Consider the following 17,206-nt stretch of genomic DNA (forward strand, 5'->3'; position numbering starts at 1 on the left):
ATCCCGCCTCACAGCTGTAATTGTTTCTTTAACCAATATTGCGACCCCCCTCCTTTTTTTTGTCCCCCTCTCTATCTCATCTGAAAACCCTGTAAGCAGGAATGTTGAGCTGCCTTTCAGCCATGTTTCAGTAATAGCTATGATTATCATACTTTCACATACCTATCTGTGCCCTCAGCTCATCACCCTTCTGAATCTACACTCAGGTTTCCATCCCCCTGCTAAGCTAGTTTAAACCTTCCCTAACAGCACCAGCATATCTCCCCTCCAGGGTAAGCCTACATTTCGTTGTACTGCACTTGTGCACTAACAATGACAATAAAGTTGATTATGATTTTGATTATTATTAATTAATGGTTGAGGAACAGATGGGGAAAACTTTCTTATGCAAGGCATGGTTAGGAATTGGAATGCACTGCCTGATATGGTGATGGGAAACAGTTTCATTGGTAGCTTTCAAAAAGGAATTGGATAAATACTTGTAGGAGAAAAAAATGACAGGGGTTTGGGGAAAGAGTCTAGTGGAACTAACTGGCTCACTCTTCAAAAGAGCCATTGCAGACTGGGATAGGCAGGCCGGCCTCCTTCTGTGCTCTACTATTCCATGATTTTATGACCCTGCCCTCCCATGTGGCAAGGTGTGGCATGATTTATTGCTTACTATGCCATGACCGGTACGGATGTGGGGGTTGACTGAAGGATTTAATTTATTTTCTTCTTAGTGGTTGTGCGAGGTTTGCAGCTAGGTGGAGCTTGTGTTGTGTTTCGGGTTTGGTGAAAACCATCCTCTATCTGAACACCGTGACAAGAGGAGCGCAGCGCTTCTCATGTGGGCGCTGAGAAACGATTCTGTTACATTTATTTTTGATGAAGCTGCTCACTCGCCGTTGCGGCAAGATTTTCTTTCTTTTACGTACGCCTTCTCTCCCCTTAAAAAAAAGACAAGAGGGCCATTCTTCAGCAGAATCGAAACTTGGCAAGAGCATCATATCGGTAGGGTAAGTTTTTGTTTGAAGGCACGGGAAAAAGCTCTTCTTTCGGAACCGTTCGCCTTTGCAAAAGAAAAATCGAGTCGTGGTGCAACCAGAATGTTTTAATTGTTAACAAAAAAAATCTGACGCCGGTCAATTTATATATATTCAAATTGTTGTAAACTTTTTTTGGGGGGAGGGGGGAATTATGATTCAGAGATTAATGTCAGAGATCGTATACCTTTATCCGGTTTTTTTTCGTTATCAATTTAATAAAAAACCGGGGAAGTCGTCGATTCTTTCTGTTAAAGCAACTCCAAACTTCTCAAGTGCTGTGTCCCCCTTTCATTTTGCAGCAGAAAAGTGGGGAGAATGGGGAGGGGAAGAGAAGACTTGGTAATTAAAAAGAGCCGTTTTTTTAATAGCCCCGGATGAAATAACAAATGGGATTGGGTTATGATTCTACAATCTGCACGATATTGGCTGGATTAATGCGTTAAATTTCGTGGAATGTCTTGGCATATATGGTTGTACATGCTTAGGGAGCCACTCCTGGATTATCTGGGAAATGTCCTTAAATCTATTACTAATCTGGATCCCCATGCGCAGGGTAATAGTTTGCCGCAGTCGGACTTTAAATACAAGGCTGGCAATCAGGGGCATCTTTCGGATTATGCCCTGAGCAGATCCAGTGATAAATATTTAAAGAAAGAGCGATCTTGCATTTATATAGAGTCTTTCGCGGTCAAATTGCTTTACAACCAATTAAGTACTTTTTTCAAGTATAGTCACTGCTGTAATGTAGCAAATGCAGCAGCCAATTTGCACACAGCAAGCCCCCACAAACAGAAGCAGAATAAATAACCAGATCATCTGTTTTTGGTGTTGGTTGAGGGATAAATATTGGTCAGGACACCAGGGAGAACTCCCTTGCTCTTCTTCCAATAGTACCCTGGGATCTTTTACTTCCACCTGAGAAGGCAGATGGGGCCTCAGTTTAATGTCCCATCTGAAAGACCGCACCTCCGACAGTGCAAGACTCCCTCAGCACTGCACTGGAAGTGTCAGCCTAGATTACATGCTCAAGACTCTGGAGTGGGGCTTGGAGCCACAACCTTCTGACTCAGAGGCGAGAGTGCTACCGCTGAGGCAAGGCCATCCAGTAAAATGTCAGGCCCCCAAACCAAACCTTTGCACGGGGCCCCAGCAAAGCTAGATTAGTGAACAATTGGTGTGGAGCCGATTCTTTCAACGGAGTCATTAACCTGCTTAAAACAAATGGGTTGGTGCCCGGGTTAAATTGGCAGACAGAGAAATATTATAATGCCTGAAGCATTTTTCTGCCCATTTTAAAAAATACATTCACAGAATGTGGGTGCCGCAGCATTTAGTGCCCATCCCTAATTGGCTTTGAGAAGGTGCCCTTGATCTGTCTTATACAACTGAGTGTCTTGCTTGGCCATTTCAGAGGGCTGTTAAGGGTCAACCACATTGCTGTGGGTCTGGAGTCACATATAGGCCAGACCGGGTAAGGACGGCAGAATTCCTTCCCTAAAGGACATTAGTGAGCCAGATGGGTTTTTACGACAATCTGATAGTTTCATTGTTACCATTACTGATACTAGCTTTCTATTCCAGATTTATTTAATTGACTGAATTTAATTTCCCCAGCTGCCGTGGTGGGATTTTGAACTCATGGCCCCAGACCTCCGGATTACTAGTCCAGTAACCATTATGCTACCGTACCCTGCTCTTGTCCCTAACAATGATTTCCACCCTATAAGCATCAAAGCTATGAGCTGGTGGCACCCAGATCTAGAAAGACCCACTCATTAGGGGCGACAAAGGGTGGTAGTCATTTTGGTTTAGAAAAAATATATTTTGTGCATTGTCACTTTTAAAAATGAGTCTTGAGGGAAGGTTGTATTTGTGCGTGAGAAAGAGCTGGTGCAGACTAAATGGGCTGAATGGCCTTCTGTGCTGTACTGTTCTATGATATCCATATTTTTTGCATGATTTCATGCGAAGATACGAAATCTAATGTAAACAAAAGGCATAACTGATCTAACTACTCTGATAGCAATAACTTGTATATAGTGCAGTAAAACATCCCAAGGTGCATCACAGGAGTGTTATTAAAACAACATTTGATACAAAGCCACATAAAGAGGTATTAGGACAGGAAAAGTGGTCAGCCTGAGGATTGGGAATTTTTTGCAAATCAGCAAAGGGGGACCAAGAAATTGATAAAGAAAGAGAAAATGGAATATGAGCACAAACTAGCAAAAAATATAAAAATGGACTGTAAAAGCTTCCATAGATATGTGAAGAGGGAAAGGCTGGCGAAGGTAAATGTAGGTCCTTTACAGTCAGAGACGAGAGAATTTAAAATGGGGAATGAGGAAATGGCAGTGAAATTAAATAACTCTGGGACAGTTCCCATGGATTGGAGGGTTGCTAACGTAACCCCACTATTCAAAAAAGGTGATAGAGAGAAAACGGGGATTGGGAGTGGGGAAAATGCTAGAGTCCATTATAAAAGATGTAATAGCAGAGCACTTGGAAAACAGTGACAGGATTGGACAAAGTCAACATGGATTTACAAAAGGCTTGACTAACCTACTGCAATTTTTTGAGGATGTAACTGATATAGAATAGATAAGGGAGAACCAGTGGATGTGGTGTATTTGGACTTTCAGAAGGCTTTCGATAAGGTCCCGCATAAGAGATTAGCGTGTAAAGTTAAAGCACATGGGATTGGGGGTAAGGTACTGACTTGGATAGAGAACTGATTGGCAGACAGGAAGCAAAGAGTTGGAATAAATGGGTCTTTTTCCGAGTGGCAGGCAGTGACTAGTGGGGTACCGCAGGGATCAGTGCTAGGACCCCAGCTATTCACAATATATATTAATGATCTAGACGAGGGAACTAGATGTAATATTTCCAAGTTTGCAGATGAAACAAAGCTGGGTGGGCGTGTGTGCTGTGAGGAGGATGCCGAGAAACTCCAGTATGATTTGGACAGGTTAGGTGATTGGGCAGATGCATGGCAGATGCAGTATAATGTGGATAAATGCGAGGTTATCCACTTTGGTGTCAAAAACAGGAAGGCAGGTTATTATCTGAATGGCAATAGATTGGGAGAAGGGGAAGTGCAACGAGCCCTAGGTGTCCTTGTGCACCAGTCGCTGAAGGTAAGCATGCAGGTGCAGCAGGCGGTTAAGAAGGCAAATGGAATGTTGGCCTTCATAGTGAGAGGATTCGAGTACAGGAGCAAGGAGGTCTTGCTGCAGTTGTACAGGGCCTTGGTGAGACCACACCTTGAGTATTGTGTGCAGTTTTGGTCGCCTTATCTGAGGAAGGATGTTCTTGCCATGGAGAGAGTGCAGCGAAGATTCACCAGACTGATACCTGGGATGGCAGGAATGATGTATAAGGAGAGATTGGGATGATTGGGCTTATATTCACTGGAGTTTAGAAGAATGAGAGGGGATCTCATTGAAACTTATAAAATTCTAACAGGACTAGACAGACTAGATGCAGGAAGGATGTTCCCGATGGTCGGGGAGTCCAGAACCAGGGGTCACAGTCTAAAGATAAGCGGTAAGCCATTTAGGACTGAAATGAGGAGGAATTTCTTCACCCAGAGAGTGGTGAACCTGTGGAATTCTCTACCACGAAAGGCAGTTGAGGCCAATTCATTAAATATATTCAAGAAGGAGTTAGATATATTTCTTAAGGCTAAAGGGATCAAGGGAAATGGGGAGCAAGCAGGGACAGGGTGCTAAATTTGGATGATCAGCCATGATCTCATTAAATGGCAGAGCAGGCTCGACGGGCCGAATGGCCTACTCCTGCTCCTATCTTCTATGTTTCCATGTAAATACTTTGTGTCTGTCTTCATGGAGGAAGACACAAAAAAACTCCCAGAAATAAGAGAAAACCAAGGGTGTGGCGAGAATGAGGAACTTAAAGTAATTATTATTGGTAAAAAAACAATGACCGGGTCAGTGGAATCGGTGACCGGGTCGGGGGGATCGGTGACCGGGTCGGGGGGATCGGTGACCGGGTCGGGGGAATCGGTGACCGGGTCGGGGGGATCGGTGACCGGGCCGGGAGGATCGGTGACTGGGTCGGGGGGATCGGTGACCGGGTCGGGGGGATCGGTGACCGGGTCGGGGGGATCGGTGACCGGGTTGGGGGGATCGGTGACCGGGTCGGGAGGATCGGTGACTGGGTCGGGGGGATCGGTGACTGGGTCGGGGGGATCGGTGACCGGGTCGGGAGGATCGGTGACCGGGTCGGGGGGATCGGTGACCGGGTCGGGAGGATCGGTGACCGGGTCAGTGGAATCGGTGACCGGGTCAGTGCGATCGGTGACTGGGTCGGGGGGATCGGTGACCGGGTCGGGGGGATCGGTGACCGGGTCAGTGCGATCGGTGACCGGGTCGGGGGGGATCGGTGACCGGGTCGGGGGGATCGGTGACCGGGTCGGGGGGATCGGTGATCGGGTCGGGGGGATCGGTGACCGGGTCAGTGCGATCGGTGACCGGGTCGGTGCGATCGGTGACTGGGTCGGGGGGATCGGTGACCGGGTCGGGGGGATCGGTGACTGGGTCGGGGGGATCGGTGACCGGGTCGGGGGGATCGGTGACTGGGTCGGTGCGATCGGTGACCGGGTCGGAGGGATCGGTGACCGGGTCGGTGCGATCGGTGACTGGGTCAGTGCGATCGGTGACCGGGTCGGGGGGATCGGTGATCGGGTCAGTGGAATCGGTGACTGGGTCGGGGGGATCGGTGACCGGGTCAGTGCGATCGGTGACCGGGTCGGGGGGATCGGTGATCGGGTCAGTGGAATCGGTGACCGGGTCGGGGGGATCGGTGACCGGGTCAGTGCGATCGGTGACTGGGTCGGGGGGGTCGGTGACCGGCTCGGGGGGATCGGTGACCGGGTCGGGGGGATCGGTGACCGGGTCAGTGGAATCGGTGACTGGGTCGGGGGGATCGGTGACCGGGTCAGTGCGATCGGTGACCGGGTCGGGGGGATCGGTGACCGGGTCAGTGCGATCGGTGACTGGGTCGGGGGGATCGGTGACCGGCTCGGGGGGATCGGTGACCGGGTCAGTGCGATCGGTGACTGGGTCGGGGGGATCGGTGACCGGGTCGGGGGGATCGGTGACCGGGTCGGGGGGATCGGTGACCGGGTCGGGGGGATCGGTGACCGGTTTGGGGGGATCGCTGACCGGGTCAGGGGATCGGTGACCGGGTCTGGGGGGATCGGTGACCGGGTCGGGGGGATCGGTGACCGGGTCGGGGGGATCGGTGACCGGGTCGGGGGGATCGGTGACCGGGTCGGGGGGATCGGTGACCGGTTTGGGGGGATCACTGACCGGGTCGGGGGATCGGTGACCGGGTCGGGGGGATCGGTGACCGGGTCAGGGGGATCGGTGACCGGTTTGGGGGAATCGATGACCTGTTTGGGGGGATCGATGACCGGGTCGGGGGATCGGTGACCGGGTCGGGGGGGATTGGTTGATGGGTCGGGGGGATCGGTGACCGGGTCGGGGGGATCGGTGACCGGTTTGGGGGAATCGGTGACCTGTTTGGGGGGATCGCTGACCGGGTCGGGGGATCGGTGACCGGGTCGGGGGGAATCGGTGACCGGGTCGGGGGGATTGTTGACTGGGTCGGGGGGATCGGTGACCCGGTCGGGGGGACCTGTGACGGGGTCGGGGGGACCTGTGACCGGGTCGGTGCGGTCGGTGACCAGGTCGGGGGGATCGGTGACCCGGTCGGGGGGACCTGTGACGGGGTCGGGGGGACCTGTGACCGGGTCGGTGCGGTCGGTGACCAGGTCGGGGGGATCGGTGACCCGGTCGGGGGGACCTGTGACGGGGTCGGGGGGACCTGTGACCGGGTCGGGGGGGATCAGTGACCGGGTCGGTGCGATCGGTGATCGGGTCGGTGCGATCGGTGATCGGGTCGGGGGGATCGGTGATCGGGTCGGGGGGATCGGTGACCAGGTCAGTGCGATCGGTGACTGGGTCGGGGGGATTGGTGATCGGGTCGGGGGGATCGGTGATCGGGTCAGGGCGATTGGTGATTGGTTCGGGGGGATCGGTGACCAGGTCAGTGCGATCGGTGACCGGGTCGGGGGGATTGGTGATCGGGTCGGGGGGATCGGTGATTGGGTCGGAGGATCGGTTACCAGGTCGGGGGATCGCTGGACGGGTCTGGGGGATCGGTGACCGGGTCGGGGGGATCGGTGACCGGGTCGGGTGGATCGGCGATCGGGTCAGGGGGTTCGGTGGACGGGTCTGGGGAGATCGGTTGATGGGTCGGGGAGTGGAGTGTCACACATTCTTTTAATGTGTGGTCCTGCTCCTCCCAGCCGCATAATATAGAGGAGCCTTCTGTTGTTTGGCTCTACTTTCTTCTGTACGAGTTCAGCATGTGGCGATCAGTGTTGGGGCTTTCGAAAATCGAGAACGGGCCCTGCAAGACATGTTGGACTGTCATTTCTGTAAATTATTTCCAGCTTTGAATGTTCCCAATGTGCGCTCTGGACGCGAGCCCAACCACCTTATCAGGGGCCATGTACTTCCGGCCCAAAATGTACACCTACTTCCTCTAATATTGAAGGCTTAGTAGGCCACTTAGTGCCCGACGAATGGGCATTGCACAGCCAAATTTTCAGGCACTACACTCCCAGCCATGTAATCTCCTGGGAGAGGTGTACCCATAACACACAAAGTAAATTTTTGTATCAGCTTGCAATCTTATTGATTATAAATACCCCTCTTGCCATTTGCCCAATGTTAGCAGTTATGCATAGTGCACTATGTAATGTAGCAGTTTCTTTTACTGATAGCCTTTACTGTCCAATAACTTATACTGTAGTGCCAGTAGATACAGTAAATTAAATTAACACTTCATGCTCTCAGATGATACAACAAGCCCAGAAAACGCTGGTGATGCTCAGCATACGAAAGAGAGAAATAGGTTACTGTTTTGGGTAAAGCCTTTCATCAGAGCGGGCTTTAGAAAGTAAATCCCTGTTTAATCATTGGAATATTACATAATCTTTAAGATATTGGTATTTTGCCACTGCTTCTATAGCTTTACATAATAAAAGAAAAAAAATGTTATATATTGGCGTATCACATTTCTCTGAAACCATTCAAAGTTCTTTACGAACAATAAATTAATTTGAATTTGATTGCTGTAATGTAGGCAAACTTGGCAGCAAGATTTAGGACTGAGATGGGGAGGAATTTCTTCATCCAGAGAGTGGTGAACCTGTGGAATTCTCTGCCACACAGGGCAGTTGAGGCCAGTTCATTAAATATATTCAAAAAGGAGTTGGATATATTTCTTGAGGCTAAAGGGATCAAGGGATATGGGGAGAAAGCAGGGACAGGGCACTGAATTTGGATGATCAGCCATGATCTCATTCAATGGCGGAGCAGGCTCGAGGGGCCGAATGGCCTACTCCTGCTCCTATCTTCTATGTTTCTATGTAAGATCCTGAAATATGAGATGAATGACCAGTTAATCTGATCTTGATAGTGTTGGCGATGGAGCGACTTATATAATTCCTTCTTAGTGAATGTTTCTCCTTTTTTTAATTTAAATATTTCATAAAATCAAGGAAGCGTTGCCCAGTGTGGAAATTAGGGAGTTGTAAAGTCTGTAGGTTGTGCAGTAAATAACTTCAGAGACTTTAGAAGTACAAACAAAACAGGTCTTTACTATTCAGAGGTCTGGGCGATTTCTGCCCTAGTTAACGTATCACAACCCTTATATACTGGTGTGGTCACTATCGGTATTACAGTATACATGAGCCAATAAATAGTGCCACCCTGAAGTAGTGCTCTTAAAGGCGAACGGTCACATTCTATAGTTCCCTTAAAGGTAAACGGTTACATACACAACACTCCTCCCTTCCTAGCTTATTACTTACAGAATCCCGTTAAACATACAATCTTCAATTTTATATAAACAGGTTGCAGATATACTCTCGATGGAGTCAACGTCATATAACAATTTACAGATATACTCTCGATGGAGTCAACGTCATATAACTTCATGTTTAACATAACATAATAACATATATAACTTCATGTCAAAACAGATCACAGATTCAGTCTCTGTGGAAAACAGTTCATAGATTCAGTCTCTGTGGTGTAGTCGGTTCACATTGCTGGAGTGACTCATTCAATAGTCCTTCCATGGGTTTAACAGTTTGAACTTCCGAACTGAATTGGCTCCGTTCGGAGGGACCACGTGTGTGATCTGGTAGAGGTAATCATGGTTCAGATGGGTCATCTTCTGTTTCGACTTTTCCTTTTCTGCTTCTTGGAGACTCTCTGGGCTCCACTGTCAGCTGCCAGCTGCATGCGCAGTTCCTCCTTCTCTTCCTCCTTTTTCCGTAGTAGAGCCACCTTCTCCCGATGTTCCGTAGACTTTCGGTGCTCCTCCATGATTTCTGTATGGTGGGAGTCGAAGTTACAAGTTGGGCAGGACAGGACATAGTAATATTCGGAGTCGTCCTGAGCTAGGCCAGCGAGAGGGTCTTCTATGTCCTCCCTACCCAGCTGGACGTCCGCCAGCTTTTGTTCCAAATCCAGACATCTTTCCTGAAGAGACTTCTTCACGTGTTCCGCTTCCTCTAACTTTTTCTGGGCTTTCAGCAAGTTGTTTACTAATGACCTCATTTGTGATTTTAATACTTCAACTTCCTTTGGAGATTGATTGATCGGACTATTCAATCCCTCTACCGGAGCAGTTGTTTCAGCGTTCTGTTGTTCAACCTTGACATGAGTCAGCGTACTTTTGGTATCTAAGGGTTGCTCTGCTGCCATCTTCTCAGTCTGTGTTGCAACCTCGGCTATTTCAATAACTTTTGAGAGCTCCAAACCCTTCTCCTCTGACGATTTAAGCTCATGTTCATGGCCCATTCTTACGGTCTCTGTGTTTCTTACAGTTCCCTTTTCTTCCACTGAAAAGATTTCCAGTTGCATCTGTTCTTCAAGTCGTTGGACCTCGGCCATTGCCGCTTCATATTTATTTTGTGTTTCCTTTAATAATTTAACGAGTTCTTGGACATCCTGTATTCCCTGTTCTGGTATGTCTTCCACCACTAATTTTTTTCCTATGGATTGAATCCCTAACGATGAGTCAGCCTTGGCCTGAAGCTCATCAAACATTTCCTGCAGACTTTGTAATTCTTGCTTATGGTCAACCTTTAGTCGTTCATGTTCTTTCACTAACACGAGCTTTTCGGAAGTTGCCAAGTTAACCCCTTCCAGGATTGTAGTCCGAGCCTGTTCATACTGTTCTTTCAACTCGTTACACTCTGCTTGCAACAAGTCGTAGAGGTGAACTGGAATACCATCCTGACTTCCTGAAGATTCCTCTTCCTTTGGATCGTTCTGTGTATATTCTAGTTCCTGAACAGCCTCAGGGAGATGTGATTGGTACTTGGCCACGATGGCTCTATGGTCGCTCTCTGCTTGAGCGAGCTGTCTCTGTTGTCTTTCCAGGGACACCCATTCGGTGTCCCAGAACTTTTTCACCTTTTCCATCTCTTGTAGGAGACGGGCACTCAACTGTTCTAATTGTCGTTGTACTTTGACATAACGTTGAGTTCTAGCCCGGTGTTCCTCCGTAATGCATCTGTCTGTAGCTTGAACAGACTCAGAATTCTCTGTCTTTATGCACGCCATCGATTTCCCAACCTTAGTCCGTGAGTTCATGTTAATCTTGTTTTTCATACATAAGCTGGACTTATCGTCTTCCGGCTCGGAGTCTGAGCTGCTTGTCTGCACCGAGTCCTCACTCGTCATTGCTTGTCGGTAGTGCCATTCCATGTCTATTTTCTTGATCCACTCCCGTCCCAGAAGTGGTGGTCCTCCCTCAGGTAGTACGTACAGATACATTCGTGGGTGTTCTTTACCCCTATCTCTCACCTTGACTCGTATTTTTCCCAGGGGGTATACATGATGCCCCGTGTATGTCTGTAATACGAATTTGGTATTTCTTAAGGGTATGTGAGAGAATAGCCGGTGATAGTCCTTTTGGTTGATGACGGATACAGCTGATCCCGTGTCCAGCTCCATTCGTACTTGGACTCCCGCTATTTTTAGTGTGACCCAGATCAACTGTAGATCAGTTACTTTACCCACATGGTGGATTCTCAGACTATCCAGCTCCTGGCTGTTTGGGTCTGAGTCTGAATTTTGTTCGTCTGAACTCTTTTCAGCCACCTGATGCACCTTGTTGTACTTTCCTTGTGGTGGTGGCTTCCTTTGCTTGTTGGTCTTCTTTCCGGACCTGCATACCTTCGCGATGTGACCCAGTTTGCCACATTTCCTGCACTCTTGGTTCTTAAACCAGCACTGATTCTGGTCGTGCGTTGTCTTTCCACAACGGTAGCATTTGGGAGTGCTTGTTGTAATTTGGTCCACCCCGAGTGCCGCCGCCTTTAGCTGCATTTCCGCCGTCCCTTTCGCTGCGGCTTCGTGCGATGAAGCTATGAGGACAGCCCTGTCCAGTGTGAGGTCGTTTTCTTCCAGAAGTCGCTTCTGCGTTCCTTCTTTGGCCAAGCCGCATACGAACTTGTCCCGCAGCGCCTCTGTCAAATTCCCTCCAAACTGGCAGTATTTCGCTAGCTTACGCAGTTCGACTAAGTATTCCGCATTGCTTTCATCTTGCCTCTGGGTTCTGGCGTAAAATTTAAATCGTTCAGCCAGCATCAACGGTGTGGGGTTCAAGTGATCCTTCAACACTGTTACGATCTCTTCGAAGGTCTGGTCCACTGGTTTAACTGGTGCTATTAGATGTTTCAAAAGCCCGTATGTTTTTGCTCCCATCGAATTTAACAAAGTTATTGCCTTGTTGTCATCCTCAATTTCGTTGGCTACGCAATATATTTCTATGCGTTCCACATACGTGGCCCAGTCTTCTATTTCTGCATTAAAGTCATTAATATTTCCTCGCTTAGGCATCTTCTTCTCTTTTTGAGAACAGTACAAGTATTACTTTACTTATTATTAATTTTCTTCTCTCTTCTTGAGAACACACCAGCCTTTCTGAAAAATCTTATTACTTTTCTGAAATTCTTAATAATTTCCAAGATGGCGGTTTCCCGCTTCTTCCTTCTTCTTCAGCGGTTTTCCCCGAAAAATGGCGGCTTTCCCGCGTTTCTCGCTCTCCCCGCCCACTTCAATGGCGGTTTTCCCGCGCTTGGCGGTCTTCACCCGGTCCCCCGACGCCGTCTGTCAGCCCGAGTGTGGTCCTTATCTATAATGCAATCGCTGGATCGCGAAGCGGCTGCCGGCCCTTATCTGTAGATCCGATCGCTCTCGCGGCTCTCGGCCCTTATCTGGAGATGCGATCGCTGGCTTGCAACGCCTCCCGCTCGGCTCTGGCTCCCCCGCTCGCGCGGCTCTCGGCTCTGACACTCCCGCGCCTACTCGCAGGCTCAGCGCTTCGTGGCAGCGGTTGCTGCACGGCTTCTCACATTGCCCGCGGTCCGGCTGTCACCCGACGCCGTTGGACCCGAATGCTTTGCCCTTCTCCTCCAAATACTTCTACCCCGTTTTTTAAAATTTTTTATTTGTTTTAACTACTCACAGTCTCTTCGGCCGCCTTGTTTTAGGCTGATTGGCTCGCTCAAGATGTGGTAGCAGGGTAATCTGTGCCTGTTGCTGCCGCAGCTTTGCTGTTAATCTTCCAGCTTCCAGTAAGTACTATACTTTTAGTAGACGGAGCCTCGTGTTTTCTTTTTGAAGCTCTCTGCTACTGGTTAGTCTTGCCGCAGGGTACGATCGGACTCGTCGCCACTGTAAAGTCTGTAGGTTGTGCAGTAAATAACTTCAGAGACTTTAGAAGTACAAACAAAACAGGTCTTTACTATTCAGAGGTCTGGGCGATTTCTGCCCTAGTTAACGTATCACAACCCTTATATACTGGTGTGGTCACTATCGGTATTACAGTATACATGAGCCAATAAATAGTGCCACCCTGAAGTAGTGCTCTTAAAGGCGAACGGTCACATTCTATAGTTCCCTTAAAGGTAAACGGTTACATACACAACAGGAGTGAGCTGATGGAGGCATTTAAAATGTTAAAAGGATTCGATAGGGTAGATATGGAGAAACTATTTCCTCTGGTGGGGAATCAAGAACAAGAGGACTTAATCTTAAAATTAGAACCAGGCCATTCAGGAGTGAAATCAAGAAGCACTGTTTCACACAAAGGGTAGAAATCTGGTACTCTCTCCCCCTAAAGGCTGTGGATGCTGGAACAATTGCAGCTTTAAAGACTAAGATAGGTAGAATTTTGTTAGGTAAAGATATCAAGGGATATGGAGTTAAGGTGGGTAAATGGAGTTGAGGTGCAGATCAGCCATGATCTAATTGAATGGCGGAGCAGGCTCAAGGGGCTGAATGGTCTCCTCCTGTTCTTATGTGTTCACGGATTTCCCGTGGTTACGGTCACAACAAAGTGTTGTTAGTCCTGCAACAATAACCTCCGCATGATTCAGGCCCGAGTGGTTTAACAGTTTAACATCTCATCTGAAAGAGGGCACCTCCGACAGTGCAAGACTCCCTCAGTACTGCACTGGGAGTGTCAGCCTAGATTATGTGCTCAAGTCCCTGGAGTGCAACTTGAAGCCACAACTTTCTGACTCAGAGGCGAGAATACTACCACTGAGCCAAGGCAATCAACAAGCTTTAGTATACATTGACTAATAACAGTTATACAACTGTTCTGCAGTATTACATTAAATGGCGAGCAATTAATACAACCCATTTGCTCCACAAAGTCCCGTTATCTTTCATGGGTCACCATTATGGTGAAAGGACTTCCGACTATCCACGAGAGCACTCTAACTTTTGGAGGAAACAGGTTCTATTCTTATACCTTGGGCTGCACCTACGCATAACAGTATTCCACCAAGCTGACACCACATTTGAGGTGTTTACAACAACAACAACAACTTGTATTTATATAGCGCCTTTAACGTAGTAAAACGTCCCAAGGTGCTGCGCAGTAGTATTGTAAGACACAAAAAAAATTTGACACCGAGCCACCTAAGGATAAATTAGGGCAGGTGACCAAAAGCTTGGTCAAAGAGGTAAGTTTTAAGGAGCGTCTTAAAAGGAGGAAAGAGAGGTAGCGAGGCGGAGAGGTTTAGGCAGGGAATTCCGGAGCTTAGGGCCTAGGCAACCAAATGGTTGAGTGATTATAATCAGGGATGCTCAGGAGGGCAGAATTAGAGGAGTGCAAATATCTCGGGGGGGGGGGCGGCTGAAGGAGATTACAGAGATAGGGAGGGGCGAGGCCATGGAGGGATTTGAAAACAAGGATGAGAATTTTGAAATTGAGGCGCTGCTTAACCAGGAGCCAATGCAGGTCAGTGAGCACAGGGGTGATGGGCGAATGGGACTTGGTGCGAGTTAGGACACGGACAGCCGAGTTTTGGATGACCTCAAGTTTACATAGGGTGGAATGTGGGAGGCCAGCCAGGAGTGTGTTGGAATAGTCAAGTCTAGAGGTAACAAAGGCATGGATGAGGGTTTCAGCAGCGGATGAGGTGAGGTAAGGGCGGAGACGGGCTATGTTATGGAGGTGGAAGTAGGTGGTCTTTGTTAAGCTGCAAATATGTGGTCAGAAGCTCATTTCAGGGTCAAATATGACACCAAGGTTGCGAACAGTGTGGTTCAGCCTCAGACAGATGTTCGGGACAGGGATGGAGTCAGTGGCTAGGGAACGGAGTTTGTGGCAGGGACCGAAAACAATGGCTTCCGTCTTCCCAATATTTAATTGGAGAAAATTTCTGCTCATCCAGAACTGTATGTCGGACAAGCAGTCTGACAATTTAGAGACAGTGGAGGGGTCGAGAGAAGAGGTAGTGAGGTAGAGCTGGGTGTCGTCAGCATCCATGTGGAAACTGATGCTGTGTTTTCGGATGATGTCACCAAGGGGCAGCTTGTAGATGAGAACTAGAAGGGGGCCAAGGATAGATCCTTGGGGGACACCAGAGTTAATGATGTGGGAGCGGGAAGAGAAGCCATTGCAGGTGATTCTCTGGCTATGATTAGATAGATAAGAATGGAACCAGGCGAGTGCAGCCCCACCCAGCTGGACGATGGTGGAGAGGCGTTGCAGGAGAATGGAGTGTCCACCCGTGTCAAAGACTGCAGACAAGTCAAGAAGGACGAGAAGGGATAGTTTACCTTTGTCACAGTCACAAAGGATGTCATTTGTGACTTTGACGAGAGCCGTTTCGGTACTGTGGCAAGGGCGGAAACCTGATTGGATGGATTCAAACATGGAATTGCGGGAAAGATGGGCCCGGCTTTGGGAGGCGACAACATGTTCAAGGACTTTGGAGAGGAAACGGAGGTTGGAGATAGGGCAGTAGTTTGCAAGGACGGAGGGGTCAAGGGTGATTTTTTTGAGGAGAGGGGTGATGACGGCAGATTTGAGGGAGAGGGGGACAGTACCTGAGGAGAGAGAACCATTAACAATGTCAGCTAACATAGGAGCCAGAAAAAGAAGTTGCGTGGTCAGCAGTTTGGTGGGAATATGGTCGACGGAGCAGGAAGTGGGTCTCATGGACAAGATGAGCGTGGAGAGGTCATGAGGAGAGATCGGAGAGAAACTGGAGAAAGATGTGAGTTCAGGGCTAGGGCAGGGGGGAACCTTAGAGGAAGTTTGGCCCGGTGGGCTAAGCGAAGGAAGGGAAGTGGCAGAGGCAGCTGAACGGATTACCTCAATCTTAGAAACAAAAGGAGTCCATGGGCTCCTCACACTTGTTGTCGGAGGTGAGGGTGGAGGAGACGGGGAGAGGGGTTTAAGAAGATGGTTAGCAGTAGAGAATAGGAGCCAGGGTTTATCTTTGTATTCCAGAATGATTCTGAAATAGTGAGCAATTTTGGCAGACGAGAGCAGGACCCGATAATGCTTTATGTGGTCCAGCCAGATCTGGCGGTGAAAATGGCTAAACCAGTTGTCCGCCATATCAGTTCAAGTCCGTGTCCCCTGGACTTTACCCCATGTTCTAACCTTTTTAGCCTCCAACTCTGTCCTACAAACTTTATTTATTGTAATGTAATGCGCATGCCAATCTTTATCTTTAATGTGTATGTTGTATCTTAGCCACCACTCCCTTATCTAGGTATGAGTCCTCTCTCTCATTATCTGTCTTTGGATTTCCAAACTGTCTTTTGTTCATTCATAGACACAAGGGCTGGAATTTTCCGGGGTGGTAGCAGGCACGATTGGAGGCATGTCAGGTGGGAAAGTTGTTATTTTTGGGAGTGGGTCGGGAACCCGCTGTCATCCCGCTCCCACGTACCTTTCCCCCCAGGCGCGTCTGTCAGCGCAGACCTGACCCGACCGGCAGAGGCGGGCGACCCAATTTAAAGTATTAGTAACTTGTTGTCAGACCCTTAAAAGTGATTTTAACCTTACCTTTTAAATTTAACTGGATGGCTATGGGAAACACGCAGCTTGAGGACCACGTCTGTGAACCTGAGGCGGGAGTTCAGTGGCCATTGCTCCAGCTGATTAGTTGACAGCATCAAATGTACTATAAAAGCTCCCACCTGACAGATGATCACTTTCCTCAGCAGAAGTTGTTTCTCACTGCATTCACAGCACAGGTTCTGCAGGCTGCAGACTTTCCAGTAAAGTTTCCATCCAATGTCACCTTATTGGAAGACTCTCTCACCATTGACAGATTGCTTCTGTCATCTCTACTTCACCTGCCATCTATTCCATCAACATAGGTGCTATTTATACTGTCTCACCTTGGTCCTCAGAATCTGACCACGATCAACCCCAACACCAGCAGCACCAGGCACACCAGCAGCAAGAAAAACAACACCAACCTGCTCCGTAATCACCTGATGCTGCACAGGACAGAGAGCATCAGCACCTGAGCACATTGCTGCCCGGGAGGCCAGGGATGGCCTCATCATGGACAGATTTACTTAATTTGACACTGTGCACACATATGGCTGCCACATGATGCGCCAGGTTGGCACCGCCCCACACCAACACCATAAAGCATCCCTGCAATGACCAAGCCATTCCTTTCACACTCGCCGCCATTGCTGGAAGTACCGTTATGTCTCACCATTCACTGCAACTCACTAAGTCACTTACAAAGGTGCACACAAATCTGTCCAAGACCAGAAAGTGTTGAAAATAAATATTTT

At 48.7% G+C, this 17,206-nt stretch overlaps 1 protein-coding gene across 2 annotated transcripts in view; it reads left to right on the top strand.

The window, feature by feature from the left end:
* The first annotated feature begins 772 nt into the window (after positions 1-772).
* The window catches only part of LOC147114640 (CMP-N-acetylneuraminate-beta-galactosamide-alpha-2,3-sialyltransferase 1-like), a 190,268-nt gene continuing 173,834 nt past the window's right edge, over positions 773-17,206 (top strand). The window contains exon 1 of one of the 2 annotated variants that reach the window (XM_085992472.1): positions 773-998. The gene's annotated coding sequence lies outside the window, so the exon portion shown is untranslated. The remainder of the gene's footprint in view (positions 999-17,206) is intronic. The other variant, XM_085992473.1, reaches the window with a different exon arrangement.

Source organism: Somniosus microcephalus, chromosome 7 (assembly GCF_052327205.1).
Source record: "Somniosus microcephalus isolate GS21.2 chromosome 7, FLI_Smic_1.0, whole genome shotgun sequence".
NCBI lineage: Eukaryota > Metazoa > Chordata > Chondrichthyes > Squaliformes > Somniosidae > Somniosus > Somniosus microcephalus.